Below are 9,625 nucleotides of genomic sequence, written 5' to 3' on the forward strand. Positions count from 1 at the left end.
ATAGAATAAGTAGTGATTTAATTTATTATGAATATCAAGATGGACCATTTTAATTAGCATTCAGATTTTAGGAATGAAATCAACTGTGTGTGAAGCAATCACAGATAATCATGTATGCATATTCTAACAATTTATTCTAACAAATTATGTTTTAGAATTAAAAGTACAAAATACAAATAAAATATTGGATGAAGTGTTAGTGTTCATTCAACTTGATGAGGACAAGGAATAAGATCATTAGTCTATTTATTGCTAAATGTAAGCAATCCAAAATGATCTGGCCCTTAGCAGTAATGGATCCTTAAAGGGGTCATGAATTGAGAAATCAAATTTTCCTTGATGTTTTGATATGTGAGAGGTCATTGTACTATAAAAACATCATGTGAGTCTTTGTTAGTCCAAAAACAGCTTTTAAACCAAGCTCAGAAAACGACTTTCAGATTTTGTCACATTATTATGAAGTAATAGTGCAACAAAACCCCACCTCTGCATAATAAAATCAACGCCTACTTCTACATCATAATGTCTTTGGCCCCGCCCACTGGTGCGTTAGTGAGATGAGAAGGAGAGAAGAGCAATACACGATCAATGGACGAAAAATAGCATTACCTTCCAAAGAATCCTAGTCCTAGGAAAGTGATTATTTATTTTTAACTATGTGTATGTTTAAGTAGAGCATTATTTGTTTGTTCGGTGCATTTCACTGTGGATTCTTTGGTAAATCAGTCACAGTTTTGATGCAGGCTTTGCAAACAGACTTATACTGTAAGCTTATGGACCTGACAAGTAACAGTGTTCATTCTAATGCCTAATCTTAAGGCTGTCAATCACACAGTGCGAGTATATATTCAGTGGCACAGTCTACACTGCACAATGAATCTCTTATTTACATTGTGTTAGCACTGTTAGTTGTGATGAAAGCATTTGTGAAAGTGCAAAACTCAAGTTGCAAATGATGAGGTCACTGAATTTCATGCATGGGAGCAGATCTAAATATAATGCTATAATCGGCACTCTCCGTGGTTAGTTAATCTATACAGCTGTAATAGTAAAAATGTAGTAAACGTGTTTGAGAGAGCTCCACATGTAATACTTATTTCATATGCAAATATGTTAGCCAATCATAGCAACGGGCGTTTCCATTGAAGTCTCACAGCAGACACGCCCCTTCCACCACAGCGTTCAAATCAGTCAGGGTAGAAATGGCCTTTTATTTCTAAATTATGACAATTTTTGATGTAAAAATTATACTAACATTGTAAGTGCACAGTTCCGTAGTAACATACAGTAGAAGTAGTTTCAGATGGGATTAACTGGAAAAGGTAGAAAGGATCTGATTCACTTTGTTGATCAAATCTTGCCTTGATGATGAACCTGCAAAATTAAAAACACATTAAGCCACAAACTAAAATCAACAAATAGAGCTGCTGCTTCACAGGAACAATAAATGTAATCAATGACACAAGCTGTAGGTGTTACGAATCCTGTCCATGGACTTCCGTCCGATCGCCACCAGAGACCGCTCTTCCATTACATTGACTCTCTCACTACACAGACTGTTACACATGACCACGGACTACATTTCCCATCATCCATTGCACTGATTGCACACAGCTGTAACCAATCACACACACTATATTACACTCACTCAGATCCTTCTCAAACTGCTGAGTATTGTAAGCGCATATCGCTACCCTAGCTGATAGCTACTTTACAGAGCCTGCTCTAGTTTTCATAGTCTAGTCATTGTCATAGTCTTGCCTTGCCTGCTTTCCCGTGTTGGATTGTTGCCTGAGTATTTTGGATTACCCTTTCGTCTTGTCTTTTGGATTATGTTTGCACCTTGCCTGGACTATTGCTCGTGTTCCTCGGATTACCCCTCTTGTCAAGCCCTCTGGATTACATTCGCCATCGATCGACCCACGCCTGTTTAACGGATTACTCTTGTGTCTTGCCTTTGCCATATCTGTTGGCTGGTGTTCGACCCTGCCTGTTTCTGACCATGTCTTCTAATAAAGCTTTGCAAATGGATCCACACGTCTCGCGTCTCGTTCGCCCCATAACAGTAGGTCATGTATTTCTTTCACTCAGATGTGGTTCTTAGTTGCATTCTTACTGCATATGATCCATCAGTTTCCTTAAACTCAAAAATCGCTTTGCAAATTTTGTATGAGTATTTAAAAGTAATGTTTTGAAAGAAAAAAATAAAAGAGGACCTTACCTGTGTATCATGAAGATGGTCGCACCAGTGAGAATCAGCAGGAGAAAGATGATGTGATAGAGCATGAGAAAGTTGCCTAAATTAAGAGGGTTAGAAAACAGATGATTCAAAAATAGGATTGCTTAATTTTTAAATCTGACCTTGGCTGTGATTGTTGGGATTAAAAATTTTATAAATGATCATTAACAATCTAGCAGTCTATGAAATTATTAAAAGGAGCTAGACAAGTCAAGTGATCCAAACTGTATGCAGCATATGGTTTATAAAATGTGCAAATAAAATGGCGTTATTTCATTATTTGAGTTATTTGATAAATGCCATTTCATACTCACTGCCGATAAATAACATGATGTGCTCGGATCGTGATTTTCCGATAGCGTTGGCTGCTGTACAGTAATACATTCCTGGGTTCTGAGGCCAAACAGTGAAGTTCTGCTGTTGTGACACTACTTTTGTTTTGTCCCCCTGTTTGAACCATTTGTAGTCCGTGGCGGGTGGATACGCATCTGCACTGCAGGTCAGATAGACTGAAAGCTTCCAGTTCCACTGAGTAAAGATTGTCATGTTATGGACTATATTTATGTTTGGAGCATCTATAGAAAACAGGCAAATGGACATGGATATTCATAATTAACATTTAATATGTGAAAAACAATGATTATGCAATTTTTTGTTATAATTGAATGTCATGGCCAAAAACAAATTTGAGCAGTGTAATATTAAACCATTAATTTAGCTATCATGACAAACTTAGACTATTTAGGATAACTAAAAAAACATTGGACAATCTCATATCAGTCAGTAAAGTCCAATTTCAAAGATGAAGAACATTTTTGCCTCTAAAAGCTGAAGTGTGTAACTAGTAGAAAAGAGTACTCACACTTGACCTTGATCTCTACAGATGGGGATTCTGTTTTTCCAATGGAATTATGAGCAATACAGACGTACTGACCAGAATCAGTGATTTCCAGAAAATAGAAGTGCAGTATCTGTTCATGTCCAACTGTCTTTAACTGTCCATTAAAGCGTTTCTTCCACTCATATGAGGATGGAGCAGGTTTGGAGTGAGCCTCACATGTAAGGGTCAGCTCACTCCCAAATGTTTGTTCTCCTTTAGAACTTACACTCACATTTTTAAGTGCATCTGCATAGACATGATACATAAGAAGATGAAATCCAAATTATTTGAGTTTTTTTAGTTTTGGTTTGGTTACTTTAAAGTAAATTAAAGCATCTCAAGTCCTTGAAATATTTTAAATAATTTTACATATTTCAATTTTGATTGATTACTTACGCAACACAATTAGCTCTTGTTTAGTTTCTTGATCTCCCTCTGAATTTTTTGCTTTGCATGTGTACATTCCTGCATCTGATTCAGAGACATTCATGTAGACAGTCAACATGTTTGCAGATGCAGTGCTGTTCCTTCGATTGTTCTGAATATATTTCAGATCACCCTGAGGTCCTGTCACTGTGAGGTGTGAGTCAGGGCAGCTTTGAACCGTGCAGATAATGGAGATCACTTCAAACTCTCTCACTTCCTTCTTCATGATCAAACTGAGATTAGATGGAGGATCTGCAGAGTTCAAAAGAAAAAGTGACAAAAATGATTTGGCTATTCATTAAAAATCATTAACTTTGATTACTTAAAGCTGCAGTCGGTAAGTTTTGCCTCTTTGTCGCCATCTCTGTTTGAAAACCTGGACTTGCAGCTGTGAGCGGAATTATCTAGCTTGCGTGGGTTGTGCTCCGGCACGGCTCCAGGATCCTTACATGAGATAGCCTACCAGCCGGGACAACTTCTTTATGTTCAAATTAGAAAACATTATTATAAGCTAACCATTGTGAATCGGGCTAAAGTAAGGCGATAGTGTTGAACACTGGCTGCATGTACTTGCTCAAATATTGATTTCGGATCATTTTTAACCAAAAAAAGTTACGGACTGCAGCTTTAAGATATAGATTTTAGAGCGTATCAGACTTACAAAGCACATCAACTTTAATGGTGTGTGATCCTGTGCCAATAGTGTTGGTAACATCACAAGTGTACTGCCCTGCATGTTGAATGGTCATTTTCTTAATGTTTAACTGTCCAGTTTCCATTGATAATGGGACAGAAGACAGTCCAGGTTTGTGCTTCCATGTGTACATGTGTGGTGGAGGGTCACTATCAGCAGAGCACGTCAAAGTCAGTGGAGTGCCCACTTTTACAGAGGCCACGCCCTTTATTTTGATGTTTCTTGGTGAATCTGTGAGAACAGAAAAACTAAAATTTAGAAGAGCATCACACTTAGTACAATATAATAAAATATTAATGCAGGTTTTGGTAAGAATATATAATACTAACTTATTACGTAACTTATTTATGTAAAGAGATTCATCCTCTAACATGGTTTTAAATTTAAAGCATTTTAGCATTTAAATTAGTTTATTTTGCAGAAATCTTCCAAATGACAATGAGTAATGCTAACTTTTATTATCATAACTTTAGTTAACTTTTAGAGTTTGATATCATATTTAGCAAACAAATAATTAACACATTTGTTTGTTGAAGGAACACATAAATAATATAAAGTGCTACAAATAATGTAATACTTACGCATTACAGAAACCCAGAGGTCATCTGATGTTGCCGTTTTTATGCCATTATCAGCCCGGCACTGGTAAGATCCTTTGTCCTCTGCAGTAACTTTACTGATGATGAATGTCTCGCTGGTTTCACTCTGGACTTGGGAATTTTTGTACCACGTAAACTTATAGACTGTTGGGTTACTTTTCTGGACTAAACACTTGAGTGCCAGTTTGTCTCCCTCTGAGATCTTTAACGCTGACCAGAGGTTGCACTGAGACACCTTGTGGACCATCTAAAAAATGCAGCGCACAGGCACAAGAAATGCATATTTATTACATTTTAAAGTAAAATTTAATTATTTTAACAAACGAAGCACTAAAGTTCATAATCTTTATGACTTTCTTCAAAGGTAAACATAAAACATTTTACTCACACTTCACATCAATTTGAATGATATTTGATTCCTTTGCTCCATGCTTGTTTTCAGCTTCACAGTAATATTCTCCACTGTCTTCTGGTTTCACACTAATTAGTGTCAAGTCAGACATTTGTTGAGCTTTTTCTGTTTTCTCTTTTTTGAACCACTTGAAGCTGACATCAGGGCGACCTGTGCTGGTGCAGGAGAGAGTGACAGAATCTCCCTCCTTTACATTTTCAGAGCTCACGGTTGCCTTTGTCTCTTTAGGTGCATCTAGAAAAAGAAAAAGAGATGAAGACAGCTGCTGTGAATAATGCTCAGTCAGTGACTGTGTAAAGTAAATATAGTGTTTGTTCATAAACACATGATGTACACACTCACATTCCACAGACAGTGTGATATTCCTGATCTGGCAGCTGTCCTCCCTCTTTGCTGGACGACAAGACAGAATCCCGTTGTCATCTTTCCATGTCACTTTGAGATTCAATTTGGTGACCTTTCTGCCTCCTCCTTCCTCTTCAGTCTCTATAATCGTATCAGTTGCTGAGGAGGACATCCATTCTTGCTTTTGTCCTGATGTATAGATGAGCCATTCAGGATGAAAATTGCACGAACCAAATGTGGAACAGCGAACAGTGAATTCTTCTGACTCTTGGAGTGGATTTTTCAGCTCTGATGGTTCAGTGTGCACCTTACAAGGATTGTCTGGAATCAGGAGAAGAATATGGAGTGAGAATAAGTGATCCAGAACAAAGAAATCTATTATCTCAGTTACAAGTTCTGAGAAAAAATACCGGATGTGTGAGATATAAACTCAGTTCTGAGGAAAAGCACAGTTTGTGAGAAATAAACTTGTAAATGTTGTAACTGTGAGAAAAAAGTCAGAATTGTGAGTTTAAAAAAATCACAATAATGTTTATTTCCTATTATTCTGTGGCAAAGTTTGACTTTTTCCCCACTATTGCAAGTTGATATCTCAAAATCCAGGCTTTTCTTCCCAGAATCATATCTCACAATTCTGACTTTTTTCTGGTTACTCATCAGTGGACTTTCACACATTTCAAACACGATCTGACTCTGAAGTTCAGTTCGTCATCTTCTTCTGATGATATTTTTTTTAATATATGTTTATGTATGTTTATATGTATATGTATATATGTTTTTGCCGGTTTAGCAGAACACAATGTTTTTGTCATATGCTGTAATTACCAAAATCCAGTAAATATATGAAGTTTAAGACCCCAAAAACTTACTGTCCACTTGTTTAACAACTTGACAACAATTTCAAATTGTATTTACTCAAACTCTATTCATTGTTTTTTTGTGACAATTCTTTGCATCAGACAATGGCAACAGTGTGAACAGACCTTTAGTCCAACACACTAGATCGGGTGGCCAACGTCGATCCTGGAGGGCCACAGTCCTGCAGAGTTTTGCTCCAACCTTGATTAAAAACTCACCTGCTTGTGGCTTTCTAGTAACACAGACCTTGATTAGCTTGTACTGCTTACTGAAGTTGTTTAGTTTAATGATTGCATCCACCTGAAAGCTCACATAAGAGTCTGATTAAGTAAAATCAACAAATTTGTCAAATTCAGTTATGTTTACATGTTTTTCTTAAGTAGATTCAGTTATTACTTTTTACAGTGCATAACAGAAATTTGCTTCCTAATTATCAAAGCTATAGTTAATCAAAAAAAATAAATTAAAATTAATCATTTGCTCATGAATTTCAAAACGTTTTTTTTTTTTTTTTCTCTCTCTGTAGAGCGTATAAAGATAACAGATAAACATAAATCAAGTACTCATGCACAATATTCTGGAGTCATACAATAGGTTTGTGTACATTAATCACTTATAATCTGATCTGATGAGACACATGAGAACCAGTAGCTTCTTAATGAAGACTTCAAATATAGTGTCACATCATATGAACTATTTTATTACTTGCTGTTATACATTTCTGGAGCCCTTGGTCACATTCTATTTCATTGTTTAAAAAAAATAGCTTGAACTTTCTGATAAACATATGTTTTATTTTCCACGGAGGAAAGAAAGACATGAGGGTGAATAAATGATGACAGAATTTTTATAAGAAAACAGCCTTCAAGACAACATCAAATGAATCCCATTCAATAAATCATTGCTCACCTGTAACTGTGAGAGTCAGAGTTTCACTCATGAACTTCTCTGAATTAATAACTCTAAACCCGTAGTTCCCACTGTCTGTCTTTTGAAGATCGGTGATTCTTAAATCACATTTTATCCAGTGATCATTCTGGTGTTTTTGCTGCTTCAGTGATGTTGCATCAGTGATGTATTCCACTCTGCTGGAGTAAGCTGGTGACTGGGGACGTTCTTCTATGTTACTGTATACAATAGTCCCGATAAACATTTTTGATACGTCATCATATTTTGGATCTTTAAACCACAACAGTGTACATGTTTCATCCTTTAGTTTTTTGTAAGCACAGGGGATTGTCACACATGATCCTTCATTAATTTCTTCAGTTTTTTCAGGCACAATTATTGGCTTTTCTTTTGCACTGATGCAGAAGACCGTAAGAAGAACTGCAGGAAAAACAACATCAGTGATACAGGTACATCTCAAAAAATTTCAAAGCAACCTGGGCTTCCATTACACCTGAGCAGTGCCACAGGCTGATTGCCTCCATGCTACACCGCATTGATGCAGTAATTCATGCAAAAGGAGGCCCAACCAAGTATTGAGTGCATATAAATGAACATACTTTTCAGAAGCCTGACATTTCTGTTTAAAATATCCTTTTTTTATTGATCTTATGTAATATTCTAATTTTCTGAGACACTGAATTTTGGGTTTTCATTATCTGTAAGCCATAATCATCAAAATTTCAAGAAATAAAGGCTTGAAATATTTCACTCTGTGTAATGAATCTATATAATATATGGGTTTCACTTTCTGAAATGAGTGACAAAAAATATTGACCTTTTTCATGATATTCAAATTTTTTGAGATGTACCTGTACTTTCATTTATATTAATAAATTAGGACAATCGTTTAAAAATCAGCATTCAGTATACAATAGAGACAATACACACCAAACACAAGCAGAGGAATCGCTTCAGGAACCGTCATTCTGTCTGCTGCTAATGAAATGAAGACAGTTATATTATTCCGTTGAGCTCCAGTGTCTTCAGAACAAACTCTTGACAGCACATTTGGTGTTTGTCGTTGTGTGTGGGTGAATGTGTGTATTTTGGTGGTGTCGGCTGTTTATGAGTCAGTTTGTTTCTCCTTCCTTTTTTTTTTTTGTGCTTGTCCTTGTGGAACAGATGCATTCCATAAATGTTATTTGTTTTTGTTTTTTTAATTATTCAAATAAATAGACAAAAAAAAAACATACTTATGGTAGAGATAGAGATGTGAATTCTGTCATTTCCTGTGACAGCAGTAATTCTATCAAAACTATTCAGGAAATAAAACCCCCTCTAATGGAGGTTTAAAACTGTGCTTCTAGATCAGCAGACTAATAGTATAGCATGGAAGAGTAAACCAATAATTCAGGATGTATTTATGACCATGTATGAGAGGATATACTGTAATTTAGCATAACTTACTGAATGACCAAACTACATCAAACAGTTCTGTGTTCAATATTGGCCTATATATTATTTTTAAGATTTATAGTTTAGTTCACTGTAAGATCATAAACAATGAAGTTAGTGTGAATGTATTTGTGTGTATTCTTGTATTGCTAGTCTAAGATCAATCAGTTTCCCTTACTTACAGTAAGCTAACTGGGGAGATAGAATATCATTTACTACATTTTGATCGGGTTTAAATCTCCTCCATCTCCAGGAAGTAAAAAATACGCAATGCTTGGCCTTAACTGTTCTGGCCTTAATCCCCACAAAGCTTAAATGAACATGTTTGTGTGCTGTGTGTATCACACAGTAGGTTTAACACCCCACCACAATACTGCAGAAACAGAATTGCCTTTTACAGTCAGCTGAATGTTTTCACTTTGGGTAAAGTTCAACACTTTGGTTAATGCTTAGCACGCTTGAAGCATCCAACAGACAAGTTTCCTGAAGCATACAAACTTTGCTGACAGGACGTTATGAAAAGTGAAAAAGATCTCTTGTGAAAGGGAAGAAGATTTTCAACATCTGTGTGATGTAGCCTAGGCCTATAAATCAAAATAGGCTTGTTTGAGATGTGCCTTGACTTGCCTTAAAAGTAGACAAGAGTTGGCAGTTGCAGTGATGAGGAGGGAAATAAGTGCAGTCAAGAAGCACAGTTCTCATATAGTGAATTAGCACCTCAGAGATCAAAGGCTGATATCGCATCATTCACGCTCATGCGCTTTGTTATATGAAATCTAAAAAAATATTAAATATAAAAATATAAACCTAAAAATATTAAGCTTTT

The 9,625-nt window shown here is 36.1% G+C and overlaps 1 pseudogene; it reads right to left on the reverse strand.

Moving 5' to 3' along the window:
* Positions 1-1,250: 1,250 nt before the first annotated feature.
* The window catches only part of LOC107741623 (uncharacterized), a 25,359-nt pseudogene continuing 16,984 nt past the window's right edge, over positions 1,251-9,625 (reverse strand).

Source organism: Sinocyclocheilus rhinocerous, unplaced genomic scaffold (assembly GCF_001515625.1).
Source record: "Sinocyclocheilus rhinocerous isolate Xijiao unplaced genomic scaffold, SAMN03320098_v1.1 scaffold466, whole genome shotgun sequence".
In the NCBI taxonomy this organism is placed as follows: Eukaryota; Metazoa; Chordata; class Actinopteri; order Cypriniformes; family Cyprinidae; genus Sinocyclocheilus; species Sinocyclocheilus rhinocerous.